Source organism: Hetaerina americana, unplaced genomic scaffold (assembly GCF_022747635.1).
Source record: "Hetaerina americana unplaced genomic scaffold, ioHetAmer1.1.p SCAF_19, whole genome shotgun sequence".
NCBI classification, from domain to species: domain Eukaryota; kingdom Metazoa; phylum Arthropoda; class Insecta; order Odonata; family Calopterygidae; genus Hetaerina; species Hetaerina americana.
In genome coordinates, this window is record NW_027286752.1 from 5541122 (window position 1) to 5561124 (window position 20003).

Here is a 20003-nt window from a genome sequence, read left to right on the forward strand (position 1 = left end):
ATCATATCGTCTCTCCCGAGAGCGCGGCTGTCAAATCGCCCCCCCCCCCCCCGAGGGCTGCTAAAGTCCGCTTCTCCGGAAGGAGAACCCTCGGGACCTTCGCCCGGGAATCTGAATCCTTAAACCTCACGCCTCTGTGATAATCTTCCGTGCACTCACGCGGAGAGTCGGCACGGAGTGCATCGGCAATCGGGGACAGGAGGATGAGGGGCGGGAGGGAGGCAGACGGAGTACATGGCAAAGCACTCCACGTACTACCCCTAGCACCCCGCCCGCTCCACCCCTACACACGCGGCGGGATGGGGACGCACGCCCCCCGGGGGAGACGTCAAGTGGCCTCGGTGACGAAGGTTCGGGCTCGGGAAGATGAGCGATCTTCGAAGACCGAACGCGAGTGGATGGGAAGGCACTTGATCCGACTGTTCGAGAGCCGAAGAGTGCTTCCGTGCGGACGGATATTCCGGCGATGCATGCGATGAGGACCACACGCGGCTGCGAGCGCACCACACGAGCGAGCAAACACTCCCGGGCGCCATACAAACCCACCTTCCCCGGCGCCTCCCCCTCCCCCCCCGTCCGCGGGCCTGACTTGCGGTGGCCGGGGTGCTGCGCCCAGAGGCGCGGAAATCAGCGCCGCGTTAAGGACGCAATCCGCGCATTGCGTTATGAACTGGTACACAAATGTTTCCATTTCGGCTCAGTGGCGCCGGCGCCGCTGATGTTTGCCAGTGTGGACGAATGTCCATCTTCATTCGTAGGTACACTTTGTCTCATGCATGTAACGCACGGAGCGTGTCTGTCTTGCTGGAATTGGACTGCGTTACACGTTATCTCATTCAGGGGTTTTTGTCCAGTTTTCAAGCGTGGTAATAATGTTATCCAGGCCCCATAAAATACCTTTTAATGCACAAGACCATTGTGCTACTATATTTAAGGAATGTATGGTTTTAGCATAGTCCATATATTGTTTCTTCTTGATCCCTTCACCTCCGCATGATGTAATCTAAAGAGTGTTAGACTTAATGAAGAACTTCGTGTGACGTTATCGTGCGTGCGGGCATCAATGCATCAATGAGCTTCATTCCTTCAGAAATTTGCAACAAGTGAAGGAAAAAATTAGAATAATTTTCCTCTAGAATTTCTCTTTATTGCTGACATAAATTATTGAATATCTGGATGTCCTTTTCGATCCAAGCCTTTGATATTGATATTTTAGAACCCTGCAAACCACCGCTAGGGTGTGTGGCAGAGGGTGACTATACACCAGACTAATTTTGACCTGGATATGACCCTACCGCGGGCGGATAATGTCCTTCTGATCCCTTATCATTCGTGGAAAAAGTGGCATCATAAATCTATCTGTTCTACACCTAATGTCACCCATTTTACTGCCGCGATCTCGCCCAAAGTAGTACGATGGGGGGTAATGATAAATTTTCAACATCATCGCTGAAGAGGCACCCTTCCAATTTCTGCAAGAGATTTAATCTGTTATTTAACCTTCGTTCCGTGAGTGATTCCCAGCCTAGCTCCTCTAATAGTTTGAATGCGCTACTAAGTTTACTATAACAACGTTTTACAAATTTAGATCCTCTGCGCTGCATGCGATCCAATTCCGAAAGATAACATTTCTCTTTGACCTCTTCGTCACATTTACCCAGTACTCTTCTGATAAATCCTAATTTTTTGTTAGCTTGCTCACATATTCCCCGTATGTGTTTCGCCCATAAGTGGTCGTGAGTGAGGGTAACGCCTGGGTATTTAATTGAGTCTACACATTCCATTTCGGTGTTCCCGATGCAGCAGGCATTTTGGCGGGGATTTCTCTTTTTCCAAAACTTCATAAAATATCTACAAGGGCTTGTTTTATTCCTCCAATGAGGACTTATAAAAGTCCTAATTGTTTAAAGAAAATTGTTGAAAGCATAATAAAATGTGCTTGAGCATTTTAAAGTAATTTTTCCATTCCACGTTTTCATTTCTCATAAATGCAAGGACCCTCCTATCCTCGCGAGAATTTTGGGCATAATATTGAAGTTATTGAGAAAAGATTACCTGCGTCAAAATTAGAATTCAGAGTGGATGAATGCCGAATACTTGGGCGCGGAGACTACGTTTTTAGTAAGCCAAGAAATTATTATCGAAACCTACGATATGGTCAACAACTAGATCATTGAGTGGGGTGATGAGCGTGGATCGTGTGCTCTTTTCAGCTGAGGGTAGTAAATACGTCATACGAATTAATTGGATTTAAAGGGCATATTACCGATCAAATAATTAGATAAAGGAGCGAAAGAGGAGTTCTGGAAAATTTGCAAATGTATTCTCATGGTCTGTAAAAACTAATATTTTTTGAAAATTCATTACGCAATACCTTTTTTACAAAGAGAAATGAAACTAATCTGCAATGATTTTTCATATTGAACAATTTTTTGGGTTCCCTTGACTTGGCCAATGGACCAACGGCTTGGAATTATAATTTTTGGCTTTAATATTTTCAAGTTTTTCACTGTTATGCGATTGATAAAAAATGGAATTTTGAGAGACAAGGGCATAATTCAAAAGCGAGTCTTAATGATGAAACGATGAATCATGTCAAAGGGGAATGATATACGGCTGATATGTTCCCGTTTGAAGGCATATATAGATGCATAGAAGGCAGAACTCCTTAATATTTCAACCTGGATGAAGGATGCAATAGTGGGCTCTCGTGTGTGGTAAACTGGGAAGATGAGTGCCTGAAAATTAAGGAAAATTGAATTAAACGCGAGATGTTCAAGGTAGGGAAATGAACCAGGTGTTTCGTGACGAGGGAGAAGTTGATTTTTTTTGGAACGACACAAACGAAAGTTTGAATGCGGCTGAACAGCACACAAAAAACACCAGCTACAGTCACGGAAGCAAAAGTGTGCACACAAACATTTTTCAAGGTAGAACGCGACTTAAATTCGTGACGCTCATATAAACCGGCGTTCACGACGGGAAGGAATGAAAGTGGCACGTGAAATGCAGGTGTATTATGAGTTTGCGGTTAGCGGGGAAATGCAAATCCTTTCGTGACCGAGGAATGCGCTCGCAGATCTCGAAGATTCAAGTGGACCTCATTCAAGTTGCCACCTCCGTCAGTGATGGAGTGAGAATTAGTTATCGAGGGCAGCTACAAGCAAGTGCCCTCGGACGTTTTCGTCAAGAGGATATGCACGAGTCGTCACACACTGCGATGCCAAGTGACCATCTGGAACTATCCACGTTCACGGTCGCACGTTGCTTCAACAAAATGAATCTATATTCATTCATTTTCTGGTTGCTCCGACGCAGAATCTCATGGAAAACTAATCCTATTGCATGTGTGAAAACGATTAAACCGATAAATTGGTCAATTTCGTATTGCTCATCAAGGCGCGAACGCTTTCCTATCGATGCGATTATGCGGATCGAAGGGTAGTGGCAGCTCCCGCCGGAGAATACTGTTCCGGTTGATCCCTCTGATTCTCCCTTTGAATCGCGTATCAATTTCAGAAACTGGAGGATATAGGGGGGTGAGGAAATTTGTCCTATATGTCTATCTTTATGGATTCAGTATCCCATTTCAAACGTTTATTCAAGGTATTTCAATGATAAGTTTTTCTGCGTGTCGTGAGAACTTCTTTTTCTTTACCTCCTGCTCTAACGTCAGCATCATAATTTCTGCTATTCATTAATTATTTCCTTCATTTTTTCTTCCTATTTTATCCTACCTCAATGGTGTCGGAAAAGCTTATTCTCTTCCTTCCTCCAACCCTCTTATCCATCATTCTTCCTTCCATCACGGCCTTCGACATTCCAATATTTTCCCCACCCACTTGTTATTCCTTCTTCGGTTTTCTCCTAAAAATCTCCAATCTTCGTCTACCATTCTTTAAACTTCGGCGTGTTTCCTCCTCTCTGTTCCATTTCTCTTCTTCATTCTTTGCCTCACTCGCAATTAAAAAGTCTATAATCTACGCTTACTAACTTTTTCAATTGTATTGCCATGGTTGCATATGGATTAGTGCATTAGATTAATTTGTCGAGTTAAAATAAATAATAGCCGTTTACCAGTCAAGGCAGGCTTAAATGAACTCAGGGACTAAGTATTGCCAAATTTCTAATCCCCGATTTTCACGGCACTAAAAAAGACTAAAGAGACGTTAAATTCGGTGTACTTTGATTGATTCAAATCTCGAATTCAGGCGTCTTGTATTCGAAAAATCCTCGTCGTTAAAACAACCTCTCCACACCTTTTTGATTTTGTGTTTTAGCTGCAGGTAACCATGAGCCGAAATCGTCTTTATTTTGCTAACTTTGAATTACTAAATGTAGTACGACCCTGAATAGCCCTCTACGTTGTTTATTGTTAAAGAAATTGTTGAAACTATTTAAAGGGTAATGTGTCATCAAGGGCAGTTTTTCTGGGTAATGTACCGGCAAGCGCTGACAGTGGCGGGTCTTTATTCATTCCCAGAGATTATGCATCTCGTAGGGATGGATGACACTGTGTACGCAGTCATAATTCGCTCGCAATTGGTCAGTTCCGAGTGTCATCATAATTGGTGATATAAATCCAAAGGAGACAGATCAGATGGATGCGAAACATTTTGATTGGCAATGGGATGTTGAAGACCGTGATAGAGGGTAGAACGTTAGGCAAACGGGGAAGGGGCAGAAATAGGATTTGGATGTTGGACGGAATGGAGGGAGGAAGGAAGTATACGGAGATGAGGAGTGGCCTATTGTAAGGTTTGATGTCGGGCTGTGTTTAGAGAGACAGGGGAATTTCCCCGGTACCTTTTTGGTGGCTTGCGTCCATGAAAACCGTACCTTAAATGGTAGTTTGCCGATAATAATAAAACCTACAGGATGTAGATTTTACCCGGGTAGTAGTAGTAGTAGATTTATGGGAGGCGATTGACAGGTAAGGTCATTTGCACCATTAGGGATGGATGGGAAAGGATGAAGGGTGGAGAGAAATCCGGCGTCCGCATTAGCATACTCTTGTAGAATGGCGCCAAGGGGTCCGCAGTTTAACGTCCCATCTGACGGACGTCGTAATCTTTTAAAGTGCTGTCCACAAAGCAGCTCAAGTAGGGATCGGGATAACACTGAAAAATATCTCCTGCCTCCGTGATTCGAACCCAGGCCATCTCGGTGGGAATCCTGTACGTTAGCCTCCGCACCATCCCGATCCCAGAATTTACCCGGGCCCTAGCGACGCTTTCTTTACCTGATCCTCCTTTGGATTGCCCTGCGTAGTTTCCTCCCTCAGTTCTTCGCACTTTCTTCCTGCGTTCATGCAGTCCATTAGCCTTGATTTCTCTTCATGCCATCTTCATTTAAGGCATTCCTAGTCTCAATCGCGGCTTTTGCGCACCGCCGCCACCCTCCAGGCACTTTTACTCCCAACTACGAATTCCGCCTTCGCAAACTTAATTTATTATTAATACCCGTTTTTTTCGTTAGTTATTTTGAAACTTATTTTCTCCGCCCTTCCCCATACCGAGATCTTAAATGGCTCTAATCTTCGCAGATTCTTCCGTCTGAAAGACCAAGTGTCAGATCCATGCAGCGATGCGCTCCACATTTAGGTCCCGAGTACCAGTCGGGAGAGGGACCACATCTCCGGAGAGATGTCCACGGGCCCATTCCATCCTGCTCAAAAGGGCGCCGTAGTATACTGGGCCGCTCTGCAGTCTGCACCCTCCTCCCCATCCCTTCGTTTGTACCCCGAGTCAAATATTTATTGACGCCCGGGGAATGAAAAGGGGGAGGAGGGTGGTAGGGGTGGTTCTTCGGCGACTGCGGGCCTAAAGAGTTTGAAGAGGCGAGAGAGGGAGTGGGAGGGATTGTGAGGGGGGGCGCCGGGAGTGGGACGCATTTCCTCGGGCCGCGTTACAGTCGCCGAAGACAGCATGCCAAAGGGGCAGAGGGACGTTGGGGCGGGGGTAGGGTCTTGAGAAGAGGGTGGAAGGGGGATTGGTGTGTTTGCTGGCGGAGGAGTGGGTTGGGGGGAGCTGCCATGCAGCGAGGTCGACAAAGGGGTTGTGTGGGGGGTGGGAGGGCCACCCATCCCGCGCCGAGGACCGGGATGGGGGACCGTGAAACATGGGCGTTGGAAGATGAAAGCGGCGCGCGCGGCGGCGGGTGTTTTTGGACTTCATTCTCCCGGCGGCGCCCCTTGCGAGGCGGAGGTGCAGGGGGGCCTTTGATTATGGTCGGGGGTTGAAAGTTGGAAGGGCCCGTTTGGCAACCGTCATGGACGGATTTCGTGAACAAGTCAGTCAGTCAACGATCCGCTAGCGAAGAGATTCGATTGAAACTCGGTGAAACAGTTCTCCTCACCCGAAGGTTCCGAAGGGCTTCGAAGGGGCGAGGCTTTGGCTCTGCGAAATATGAAACGATATCATTGTTGGGTAAAAAGACCGGGTATTCGTGGAACATTTTGTGATTCATTTGCTTAATGGGCTCGTAAGTTTATTGAAATATTAGTTTATTGCGTATTACATTTTGTAGTTCATCAAACATTACTTGGATTCTTTTGTTTATTAATTTTTAGCCTACCGTTTAAGGTAGGTTTTGATCGGATTTCGACGACGTTACGTATCTTTGTTTCGCCTGGCACCCCAATCTACCTTAAACTGTACTTCAATTCCGAAAGTATTTGGTACGTTACAACGCATGGATGTCCACTCGGTCAGAAATCGGGATGAAGTCGAAAATCAATCAATTTCTTCATACACTTGAGAAAAAACGGAAAAAGACCCAAATGGTCCGACGGCAAAGTATGGCAATTGATATGCGAATCGGGAATGTGATGCGGGAATTGGTAATTTCCGGTTTGGACGACGTTCCTTTCATTTCTGCGATCAGATAGCGTTTGCTGTGAGCCATCGCGCGTACGTGTCTTGGCCAAAAACAACAGTAGTAACGACATCGGTAATACTACTCCTGGCACACCAAGTGATAAGACGAATATACAAAAGTGCTTACTCACACATCAAACACTCGCGAGAAATATCTGGGAAACGGATGGCAAAAAGTTCGTATGGGAAAAAGTCTGGAATGGCCAAACTGATTCAATGTCGTTAGGTTCAATATTTAATGAATATTACCATTTTTTCATATTGTCCGATCGCTCTAAACAGTAAACATAATATGTAGTTTTTAAAACGGTTTTCTTCTGATGTGCCTAACCATTATATAATCCAACTGTTATCTCCCTTAATTCCCTGGCATTTCCCACGTATACCGACGCCATGTGTGAGTGAACCAAGTGTCGTTATTATTAACCCCCGTATCCTGCAGGACTCCATATCTTTCTCCCCGCGGTCATTTCTCTGCCTCATGATTTTTTTTATATTTTACTTGTATCCACGGTATGCGTTTTCAGTCTTTCCCCACCTTGGAAGCCAAAGCTGATTTTTAGTTGTTCCTGGAACTTACTTCCTTTCTCGCATCTCTGTAGCATGTTTTCATGTAGCATTTTTTCACATATACTCCTCTGGTCCTTGAGACCTCTTGTATTCCTCGTCTTGTGTGTCTCTTCGGCTTCATTCAACCGTGGAAGTTCCCCTTTTGTTGTTACCTCAAGTCGGAAACTGAAATCGGTATCGGCTGCGCAATAGGTACATTTTCGGTAAGGAATAAAATGAAAACTTGTATGCAACGTCCTGAATTTTCAAAAGTTTGGAAGTTGGATGTCGAAAAACCAGAATATTTAAATTTTCCTCTGTATTTGTCAAAAAGAGGAGTGCATTATTGGAAATGCGAATTCCCTCAATTAATTAGCCCGTCATTCGTGTTATCTTTCGGTCTCGAAGAATTTTGAAACTATGGGTTGGCATGAAAAATGTCCCTTATTTCACTCGGGACGAACACTCTGAGGCGGTATTTATTTATATTTTTGATCCTTCGACAGAAGGAAGCCATATGGCCACTTGAAGTCAAGAATATGATACATTTAAATAAACTGTGGAGAAAGTCACTGGGTATAACTCCAACGAATATATGTGGATAGTAATCGTAGCGATTTATACACTTTTGAAAATCTCGCATATGATGCAACAATCGCTCGATCGCTGGTTTTCTACAGGTTTACTCGGTAGAGGCGTCTGTTTCAATCTGCGCTATTTTCCTAATTTTTCTTTGTGTACTTTTCTCTAATATTATTGTATTTTCAAGGAAATTGTATTCGGAGCATTTTTATTGGTGGTGGAATGCTGAAGATTCTGATTGAGGGGAGAATGTCCGGCAAACGAGGTAGGTGAGGGAAATAATGGGCAAATTGGGCGGAATGACGGGTGGCAGAAAGTATTCGCAGTTGGAGGTGCTTATTGCAGTATAAGGTGACTAGTGTTAGGTGAGGCTAACGTGTTCAACGATCGTTCATCCACATCGGTATAAATATCCCGCGGTCCACCAAAAAGATAAGTGGCAGGGGGTGCGAGCACCAGGTGGGAATGAAAAGGGAAGATATGGGAGAGGAAGGGAAAAGGGAAAAAAATACTTAGTAAAAAACTATCAAATAACGTACAGATTCGTACACATGCTATAGGGAGACTTAATTCAGGACAAGGGGTGATTCAGTTAATGAATTAGTTATTCGTTTAGCGAAAAAAGGGAATAAAAATGAACCACAGCCATTTATACGACAGGCCTCTACCATAACAAGACAGGTCATGCAGAGCTGAAAAGTAAGACGGGGAAATTCTACTATTACATGGGCATACAACTAATGGTCTCCGCCCCTAATGTCACGGGTAGGGAATGTGACATCCCACTGTTGGCAGCGGACGGCGTGAGGCTCCCCCCACAGAGAGAGAGAGGGAGACGAGGGATGGAAGGGGAAGCATGAAATTAACAAGGAAGAGTCAGCAATATTGGTTATGGTTGGCGTTTTTGTTCATTCATAAGCCTAACGGGTATTCTTATATACGAGGGTCATCCGGAAAGTAGTACCCGTTCGTGCCGCATGAAGTGCTGACGACGCGAGTAGCCGCTGGACGAGGTCAGATAGCTTCAGTGGCTTGTCTGCCTTCTCTGAGCCAAGTTGCGTGACGCTAGCATTGCCTGTGTTGTTTCTGTGATTGTTTACAATGTTTAAAAAAATTGAGAACGCCGCCAGTTGTGAAGTGAGGGCAGTGATTAAATTCCTCAATGCAAGAAACGTTCGCCCATGTGATATTCATCGCCAATTAAAGGAGGTGTATGGAGACAATGTAATGGACGAGTCGTCTGTTCGGCGGTGGTGTCGCAACTTCAACATGGGGAGGGGGAACACACACGAGATGAGCGTTCGGGGAGACCGTCTGTCATTACAGACCAACTGGTGAGCTCAGTTGACGAATTCGTGAGGAACGATCGGCGCGTCACAATTGATGACATCTGTGAGCATTTTCCCAATGTTTCTCGAACAATTGTTCATGAAATTGTTAAACACCATCTGCATTATGCAAAAATTTGTGCAAGATGGGTCCCTCGCGTATCTCAATGAGCTGGCGGCGAAGGACTATGCAGCAGGAATACAGAAACTTGTCACACGTTATGACAAATGCCTTAATTTGCTTGGAGATTATGTTGAGAAGTAGTTTAAAGTATCCTCTTTCAAATAAAATTTTTTATGTTTGTTAATATTTACTTTTGTGTCTTTATTTCACGAACGGGTACTACTTTCCGGATGACCCTCGTAATAATATTAACGATCATGGCTCTTGGGGAATACCCTGTAGCCCTCTTGGAGAATCCCGTTCGCCCAAAAGGGTACCTAGTGCAACATTTCGTGGTTCGAAATAATGTGCGAGGTGCACTCACGCTCTCTCCCCGAACCCGAGTTCTAACCGTCGGCTTTCTCATGCGAGGGATGACACAAGAGGAGGAGGGATGGGGAGGAGGGCACATCTCTCCACGCGGTACCCGCCTCCGCAGGCCAAGGGAAGTCTTGAAGGCAAGAGGACTCAACAGTGTAAGATTTTAAGCTGCATTAGCGCCCGCCGGGCTTGCGGCGCGGGTGGAAGTGAAACATGGCGTGGGAAGATGAAAGGGGGTGTTCCGTGGGTGGCGGGGGGGGGTGGAGGGCGTTTTGCAGTGCCAGGATCCTCTTCCCGCGACGGCGGCGCGTTGGCAAAGCAAGGAGGAGAGGCGGTGCGGAGGGATGCAGAGAGAGAGACAGAAGAGATTCCGGGGAAATTTTTCCAGAGTCTGCTACTTAATAGAAGGACGGCTTGCTAAAATCGCGTCGGCATCCTTTAATGTTGAACAAAATACGCTGAACCAACGCTCGGGTGCGCAAACTCTGGTCGTTGAAGGTCCCTCCGCAAGCCATCGCAGGACATGATATGTAATTTTAAATCATAAGTTCGGGGGAGAAGGGAGGATAGTTATCATCCAGAAGTGTTAGTTTTGTGAAGGGGTGGGAGAGGTGCTCAGCCCTAACCGAGCCTTAACGCTTGTGAAATCCAATCATTCCCGATAGTAAGGATAGCCAGTTCCTTTCCCTGTACAACCGTTCAGTAGAACATTAATATAGCGTAACCGGAAAATCACGATGCTTAGCTTATAGATGGGTTCGTTCGACATGGTTCATCCGGGATCTGGAGGTGGGATCCTCCGGCAATTTGCGAAACACTCTACCTGTGGCCCTCTTGCTCGCGATAGTAAAATTATATTTGGCATCATTACTGTAAGCGATTAAGGAGTTTTGATGTTTCGACTTTATTGACGGAATACCCTTTTGTCTTTCATATATAAAATGGTGCACGTGGTAACTCAGGAATTGGGTCCAGTTTAAATCAGCAGTTTGTTTGATTGCATTGATTTGAAGTATAAAGTGATTTAAAGTATTAGTAATGTGTAAGTAGCAATAACGATCGTGACCTCTGAGCGAGTTGCATTTAAAATCACCGAGGCTTAATCTGGAGATGATGAAAACGGATTAGATGAACACAGCTGAGACAAGGGGGGGGGGTTATTTTTGGAGTTTTTCCAATTTGCAATGTTATGATCATCGCGAAGTACGAATGGAGTAATTGAATTGAAATTTCAATGGAGAAATTGAATTTCACTGATGACCTTCCGTGGAGAAAAGTGATCTACCTACCCTGGGGAACCCAAAGTACGCTGCTTAAGGGTTCCAATATAAAAACTACTGTGTTTTTCATCTAAAATATTTGAAAAAGAACCTAGTAATGTTCAGACTAAGTATGAAAAAACATCGGAATTAATCTATACTGGAAGTGATATCGGGAAAAGGGCTGCATTAAATACACAGGAGAGCTAGATGTGACATCGAAGGAAATGAAGGCATGGAGGTTGGGCACTCGTGAAGAGAGCTATTTTAGACAGGCCAGTCAGTATCTAGAGTCAGGAAACATTTTTCGATTCTGCTAGGTTTATATAAATGGTATCGGTAATAATTTTTATGCTGACGTGAGCGTTAAGTGCTGAATTCAGACTGTCGGTTAAGTGTGCGCATGATGGCTGATCGTATTCGTGTTGATAAGGAGACAGTGTAAGCACCATTATCATTGAAAATTCGGCGATGGGAAAGATCGGAACTAACCTCGTCCCGAAGGTCTTGGCGGACGACCAAGAGCCGAGTCGAGTGTCTGCTTACTTGTGAAGACATTCTGCTACGGCATCTCGGCGAATCCCCAACCCCCTTACAGTCCCACCTTGGCACCAGCAGACTATTTCCAATTCCCAATAGTGAAATTCTCCCTCAAAAGACTCCACCATGGGACCCTAAGTCAAGCCGTCAAAGAAGTTTGCTGGCGTACCCTTAAGGACCCTCCGGAATCCACCTACCAGGGAGCCTTCGAGTCGTGGAAAAGCCCCTGGCAAAATTATGTCAACGCGAAGACTTTTGAGGCATTGTGGACAATATGTGAAATAAAACGAATTTTCCGAAACCTTCTCCGATACTTTTTTACAAACCATCTATGAAACCATATAGATGGTTGCTCATTTCGTCTTCGATAGATCTGGAATTTAATAAACGCTTTAAAATGCACTGTGTCATCGCGCGTCGAAAACAGCGTCTCGGCTAGGAAGCGGGTCGCTGAGTGTTGAATGTGCTTATGAGCGTTGCATTACGCGTGCGAGCAACGGATACCCTCCCCCGATGGCACTTGGCGTCCATGTAGCCGTGTGCAAGTCACCCACCGACCAATGACGCAGTTTAATGAACTGGGCAGGCGGGAGGCGTGAGAAATTTTTCAGCCAGCGCGCTTGGTGCGCCGATTCTTTTAATTAACCCGTCCGATGCTACCGCCTGCCACCCCCCCCCCCACTTCCCGCCGTCTTTCACACGCTCCCCCTTCCTCCCTTTCCCCACATCCAGCTACCCTCCCGTTTTGGCCCGTAGCCCGGAGAATCGTAAGAGCGCGCAGCCCGGCTTGAAGAGTGTGGGAGAGAGAGGGGGTGTCGGCTTGTTTCGGGGATGAAATAAGGGTGGTGGGTGTGGGAAATGGGAAAGAATAAGAGCTGTGTTTGGGTAAAATCGAGAGATAGGGTGTTGCGAGGGCGGAAAGGGAGAAGGGGGTTGGGGAGAGAGGGAGAGATAGGGAAGCGGGGAATACTTTTTTTCCTCCCCTTTTATTCCATGGGATTGGTCGGAGGGAATTAAGCCTTTTGGTGCGGAATATTCTCTCGTATTTTTCACCGGCATAGGGCGGAGATGTCTCGAGATAAGTCCCCCCTCCCCTATTCTCTCTCCGCGTTGGTGAAAGAAACTCCCTTTTCTCTCTCCTCTCTCTTTATATTTCTCATTTCCTCTCTCTCTCCATTTCCAGTTACTGGGATTGGTTCTTCCTTTCTCATATCTCTCCTCCACAGCGATCGTGAGGAGACTTTTTAAGTGCCTCGCCCGTGTTCTCACTTCGTGAGTCTTGCTTTTTTTAGCCCGCGACGACTCCTCATTCCCTTCCCATCGATGCATATTTAATGTGTGTGTTCGTGAATACCAGAAGGCAAGAGCGTTTCGGGGATAAATTTTTTCTAATGCCTAACAGATCCACAATTATTCGCTTAAGCATAAGCAGCCGGTGCTTAATTTACCCTAGGGACTCGTGTGAAGGAAGAAAACTTGACTCCTTTGAAAATAAATTTTCGGAAATTGAATTGAAATGCGAAGTAATTGTGGAGTAGCTTGCTGCTGAGTTTGGTCAAATTTTAGATTATGACGCTGGGATTTTTGAAATATTTTTTTCACATCGGGGCATCAACACTAAATGTGATTATTTTCTTCTGTGCATGCGCACGAAGATATACCCACGAGTGAATGTCTTCGTGTGGGTACTGGTCGAGTAACGGGACATTATCACGCACTGTACATTTCCGCCCGTCCATTTGCCCGATGAGGAGTTGTCTCCACAGTATGCCTTTGTCGCCTCCGGCTGCCTCGTGATTTATTCCCCCGAACGCGTCTGAAGACCGTCAACGTGTAATCTTTTATCTCTCCCGCTTCCGTCAGCGCCGAGAATCTTAAAACGAATTTGTAGGATTTCACTTTTTTTCGCTCAGAGAAAGCCATAGAATACATTCTGTGGCTGCACGCATCGCCAGCAGCATGGCATCGCCGCTACAAAACGTTACAAGAGGAAATTATTGCAAAAGATTTTGTTCTGGGAATGGTTGATGCGTTTGAAGTTAAGTCCGGAGGCAAAGTAGAAGGCGGAGACGATTGAAACGTGTTTACCCCACCCTCAATCCGTGTGACCTTGTTCTTCCATTCTAATTCTCACTTAGAAAGCTATAAAGGCAAACAGGTTCAAAGTGTGTGCACTGCTGGAGGCATTGATTCTGCGCATTGTAATAATCTGACGGTATAGTGAGTAGCTATTTTACAAGTATAATACAAGTGGGGATACGTATCTCACGAGGAATTTTTTCTCCATGGAAAATATGAGAAAATAAGGGAGAAAGTGAAATATGTAGCCTATGCTTGTTGCAGTCGAGGGAAGTATAATTTGTCCATTTCACTCATATTAGTTCAGGATTCTCTAATTCTTTTCTAGGAATTGTAAGTTAAATTTTGAAGATAAATTATGTTTAATTCTATCATTAATATTAACCCTCTTCTTTTGGTTAAGATAGGTTTTGATGGATCAATGGCTTAAAGCACAATTACGTTTCTCTAAGTCTCGCAGAAAGCGTAACTAATTACCTTGAAATTGCATAAAAAAATAAACGATATTTTTAACTCCATAAATTCTCGATCTTTCTTCGTCAACACAGTGGCACGCTTAATCGTTTTCTCCCTCCACTTCACCTGCTCAGCATTCACCGCTCTCGCATTCTTCATTCGCCATTGCATCGCCGCTCAATTTACCCTGAATTGATTTATTTTGTCCTCTTCTTATTTTAGTGCTGTACACCCACTGTCTGGACCGTAATTCACGTCCATCGCACTAATTTCCGCATCACCATCATTATACAATTTTTTTGTATTGTAACACTAGTTAAATATTTTCATTAGTTCTAAAAATATCATTTTATTTTCGGTTTTTCAGTTATTTAAATTCCCGGGTTGGACTCGGGTCTGTTTTGAATTGCATGCCGTATTTCACCCAGCGTCGTTTAGCAATCCGTGCTTTTTTTTCCTCGTCTATAACTTCTTAGAATGCGTATCGATGATTCAGTGTGAACTTTTTGCCTCAATTCTGTCCAGCATACCTTTCCTTTCCCTCCCCTTACCTCGCATCATTTTCCTCTCTTGTCAGCATCTGCAACATTCCATCGCAAATCAAAATAGCCGACGTCCACTTTTCCTATCTTGAAATTTTTGCCAACAAATTTCCCTCTTTCTCCAATTTAATTGGTATACCTTTTTTGTTTTTCTCTTCGTCCATTTTATTTTCTCCGTTCTTCTCCACACTCACATATCAAAAGCCTCTCTTTCAGGGCTTCTCCTCTTTCCTCAAATATCAAGTTTCTGAGGCGTATAGAACTGAGCTTTACTTATATCAATGTTTTCACTATTTCTTTGCATCATTACTTACCGTCCCCGAAATCAACCACTTTCCATTTGTGAAACTTCCTCGCAATCCTTCTTTGAATGCCCTTACTGGTTGGCCACCTCTAAAACATTTCCTAGGCAGGTGAACCGTTCTGCTTGCTCTAGTTTATGACCTCCAACTTTAATGTTCACCTTAACCCTCCTATTTCTCGTATGGGGAATAATATCCACTCATGGGAGCCCCGTACTTTCACATGCGCCTTTGTAAGTTTAAGCAGGGCTCACGGAAGTCTCGGGACTCGAGCCGGGTCTCGGCGGTCGTCTGCGGCCGCATCTCATTCCGCTTCTGGTGCTCGCCTTCTCTCCCATTCCTCCCCAGCCCAAGCCACCCTATCCTTGGCTATCCATTATTCTCCTTCTACGGCTTCTCTCCTCTCCCACACCCTCGCTCCCTCCCACGTCCCACCCCTGAGCGTCGTGGCCCCGGCTGAGATTCCCCAGCGATATATTTCACGGCGACCCTGCGCTAACTAGCTATTCACCGCGCGCCCGCCCTAACCCCCCCCCCCTGCCAACCCCCCGCTTGCAGCCGTGTCAACTGCGACACCCACGCTCTCCCCTTCCCCACACACGCCCACATCCCTCCTCGGCGATATATCGATGTGTCGTCTCGGAAGAATCTTTGGTTTCGTGTCCGAGTAGGTGGTTACACTTCCAAACTTGCCCTCAATTCACTTCTCTCCCCACTCGCGAGTACAAAGCTTTTGCAGTCCTTGTAGTTTCGAAGCAATCGCTGTTCTTTATTCGCCATGAAAGAAATCCATTCCTTTTAACAGAATGGCACATTCATTCACGTTTTTCCAACGGAACCCATTCATTGCAACCGTATGTCATTCTGACCAGACTATGGTTGAGTTGCGGCAGTAATTAATTTCTTCGGGATCTTCATTGTGCGATAAGATGTTCTCTGTGAATGATAAAATAATTTCTGGAGTTCCACTCTTTTTTCCGTTTCCATCGATTCCAACGCCTCAGAATGATTGAAATTTCAGGATGAAAATGATGCTGGAATGAGGAGATCATTTAATGTGAAATGTGTCAGCAGCGATGCTATGTGTTGTATCATCTACATTTAGTTTTTTACCAGTTTATAGTAAGTTTTATGTACATATACTTTCCCAATTCATCATCAATTAAAAGACTAATCATGTACGTCGTTGAAATTCAAGTATTTCTGGTTTGTACTCAGATCGTCGGAATATGGTTCTCAATGTTACTACAATTTCTTTACGCTCCTACACATATTCAACACCAATTGTTATTTCAACCAAGATGATTTATCTCGGTATGTTGAATGATATGAATGTTTAGGGGGATGGATGGGGAGGAAATTAATAGAGGTGCTTAACCATTATCGCACAAATTGGGCGGTTGACCCCACTGTAGAGTGCCTTGTGCTCTGTAGTGATCTCCTACTACTGACTTGGCATCTCCCTCCGTCACTATTTCATCAATTATTGACATGACCTACGTCTTCCTTTGAAGCTGACGACCTCGCGACTGCCTCAAACTTTCGGTGCGCAGAGTACGGGTATGACTGAGGAGGAGAGGACCCCTGAGGTTGATTTACAAAGAAAACTTAAGGTTGAGAATATATAGCATAATAGGCTCAGTCGCAGTACAAAGACCAAGCCAGAATTCGTTTTAAAAAGAGAAAATTTTATAGCGAAGCCGAAGGAGCGAAAAGGAAATATGTATTTAATAATGTGGGAGAAGGTGTAGTAATACATTTTATACTTTCGATTTGACAGTGGAATATATGGTAAGCGATTCAGAGTTCATCGCTTCATGCGCAACTTTGTGGAATGGTTCCACGATGTCTATGACGTCGAAACAAAATGTTGTAAATACACACACACATTATTATTATTATTAAGTAATATAGCGGTTAAGATAGGTTTTTAGGTGGACACAGCTACTAAATAAAACATTTTGTGACTCCTAACAAAACAAAAAAATCCAGAATCCTACTCTATATCAGGTCCCTCTTCATCTCTGAGTACTTTATTCCTGCTTCATCCTGTTCAACATCCCTATCCTGTACCTTCCCTTTCCCCGTTTGCCTAACATTCTCCCCTCTATCACAGTCTTGAACATCCCACTGCCAGTCAACACCCCCTTCATCCACTTTCCTGCCTCCATAGGATTGCTCCCAACAAACCCCTCTCTTCGCCCACCATACCAAGTACTTCCTCGTTTGTTTTCTTCTCTGTCCATTTCACCTTCTCCATTCTTCTCCATACCCACATTTCAAAAGCCTCCAGTCTACGTCCATCCTTCTGCTTCAATGACCACGTTTCCGCACCGTACATAGCTACGCTCCATATCGAAGTTTTTACGAGTCTTTTCTTAACATTCTTACTCAACGTCCCTCTCATCAACTCCCTCCTCCTTGTAAAAGCCTCCTTGCCTAGCGCAATTCTTCTCCTTACATCCCTTCTACATTGACCGTGTTGGTCCAAAACACTTCCCAGATACGTAAACTGTTCTATCTGCTCTAGAGTTTTCCCTCCTATTTTAATGTTTAGCTTAACCTTTTTCTTTCTAGAAAATCGCATAGCCTTTGTTTTATTAATATTGATTCCCATCCCATATCTGTTGCACTGAATATCCAATTCACTAAGCAATACTTGCAACCCGTTGACTGACTGACAAACTAAAAGCTTGGTCATCAGCAAACCTAACTGATTTTACGAATTCCCCGCCCACTTTCATTCCTACCTCCATTTCTTCCCATGCCTCCTTAATCATTTCCTCTTCATACTGGTTGAACAGCAACGGTGATAATGGGCAACCCTGCCTTACACCCCTTCCTAACACTGCCCATCCTGACTCCCCGTTTCCCACCCGCACCTGAGCAGTCTGAGACATGTACAGGTTGCGGATTAGCCTCCTTTCCCTCCAATCTATTCCTATTTTCTTCAATATACTCATTAGTTTTTCTCAATTAACTCTAGCAAACGCTTTTTCAAAATCTACGAAACAGGCAAATACCTCCTGGTTTTACTCTATATTCCTCTCGATTAATAATCTCATTACTGCAATGGCGTCACGCGTACCTCTGTCCTTCTAAAACCCAAACTGATCATCCTCTGAGTAATTATTTGCCCTTCTCTCTATCCTTTTGATTATGATCCTGAGAACAACTTTAGCTGCGTGGGATATCAAACTTATTGTCCTGTAGTCCTCACATGATGTAGCCTTTACCTTTGTATTCATAAATATATCTTTTGGGAAAGTGACGACAGATCGTTATTAGAAATTACCGTCAAATTGGGCGTGTGGGCTCATCTAATATCGTCCATAATATCCTTTACGTCATTAACATATAGTTCTATTCTTGATCAAACTCCTGTTTGCCAATCAGCCAAGGGGTTTTAAGCATCGCTGATTGAATCAGAAATTCATTGCGATAGATATGGTATGGCAATCAATATAAATGAATACAGGGTTATTCGGTTTACCAAGGAGAAAAAAGGCGAAGCCAAACAATGAAATAAGAGGGTAGAAACTACAGCAGGTGGAACAGTTTACGTATCTCGGAAGATTGTTGTATCAAAATGGTCAAAGGGGTGGGACATTAAGGAGAAGAATTGCGTTACTCAATGGAGCTTTCACAAGGAGGATTGAATTGATGACAGGGATGCTGGGTAATGAAGTTAAGAAAAGGCCCGTCGAAACTTTGAAATGGAGCATAGTTGTGTTCGGCGCGGAAACGTGGTCACTGAAGCAGGATGATAGAAGTAGATTGGAGGCTTTTGAAATGTGGGTATGGAGAAAGATGGAGGGCAAGTGGACCGAAAGGAAAACAGATGAGGAAGTGCTAGGTGTGGTGGGGGAGGAGATGGTATTGCTGGGGAAATCATAAGGAGGTAGGAAAAATGGACGAGGGTCGTATTGATCGGACGTGAGATGTTGAAGTCTGTAATAAAGGGGAGACTGATAGGCAAACGAGGAAGGGGCAGGAATAGGATAGGGATGTTGGACAGAATGAAGGGAGGGAGGAAGTGGACAGAGATGAATAGGGACTTTTTTTGGAGGAGGATTTTGGGATGTATTTCGTTAGAAGGCACAAGGTATTTATATGGTAGTTGTGTCCATCCAAAACCAATCTTAATCTTTAGATTACCTCTAATAATATAGCATACATGGTCTTACCTCTGGGGTACCACTATTGTATTCATTAAAACACGAAATTATATTTCAATGGGCCAAAAATATTAACTGAATTACGGTTCAAAATCAGAAAGAGTTTATATCGTCGCCGTTTTCTCATTTATTGCTTGAAATCATGGAATTAATGCGCTCGAACGCGAATTAAATTCCTCGCTCGCAATGGCAATGTCACTGTCATTCCCGGTGAATTCGCTCGCATTGCATTTGGTGGGGCAAATTATGCAAATCCCAATCCTTCGCCGCGTGTTCATTCGGAGCTGCGTGCGTGGCATATTTGGCCCCGTATTATCTTGCGTCATGGCAATCATCTTTGGAAGTCAATCCCTGCGCTAGAAATGGGTCCTCATATCTACAATCTTGTGTAAAACCTCGAAACCTACGTAAGCATCCATGAACTGAAACACAAAGCTATGAAAATGGCTCTTATATTGGGTATTATGCTTTTCTAACTATAGGAAAGGACCGTTCGATGTTGCTGAATTCAAGCAAAAGCCCACGCCTGAATGACAAATGATATTGGCATAATTTTTCCACTTAATTATTCTAAAAGGGTGCGATAAAGAGTAGATGAGGATGCCATAAAAAGTTAATGTCGGTTTTTTATGTTCAACCTTTCGCGGATCCCTGTGATCGATTAACACGACATCGTGTTAATTTCACCATTTTCTTTTCAGTCTTAATTTTGGCACCAAATTGTAGGCGCAAGTAGAATAAAGAGAGGTCTTAAAGTTAATATTTGTGATCTTCAAAAGGAAATGTTTCGTCGAGGAGGTCATCATCATATCAATTCTCTTGGCGC

At 44.3% G+C, this 20003-nt stretch overlaps 1 long non-coding RNA gene across 1 annotated transcript in view; it reads left to right on the forward strand.

Annotated features, from left to right (window-relative positions):
* The window catches only part of LOC139687327 (uncharacterized), a 525630-nt gene that overhangs the window by 139338 nt on the left and 366289 nt on the right, over positions 1–20003 (forward strand). The gene's annotated exons all lie outside the window — the stretch shown is intronic.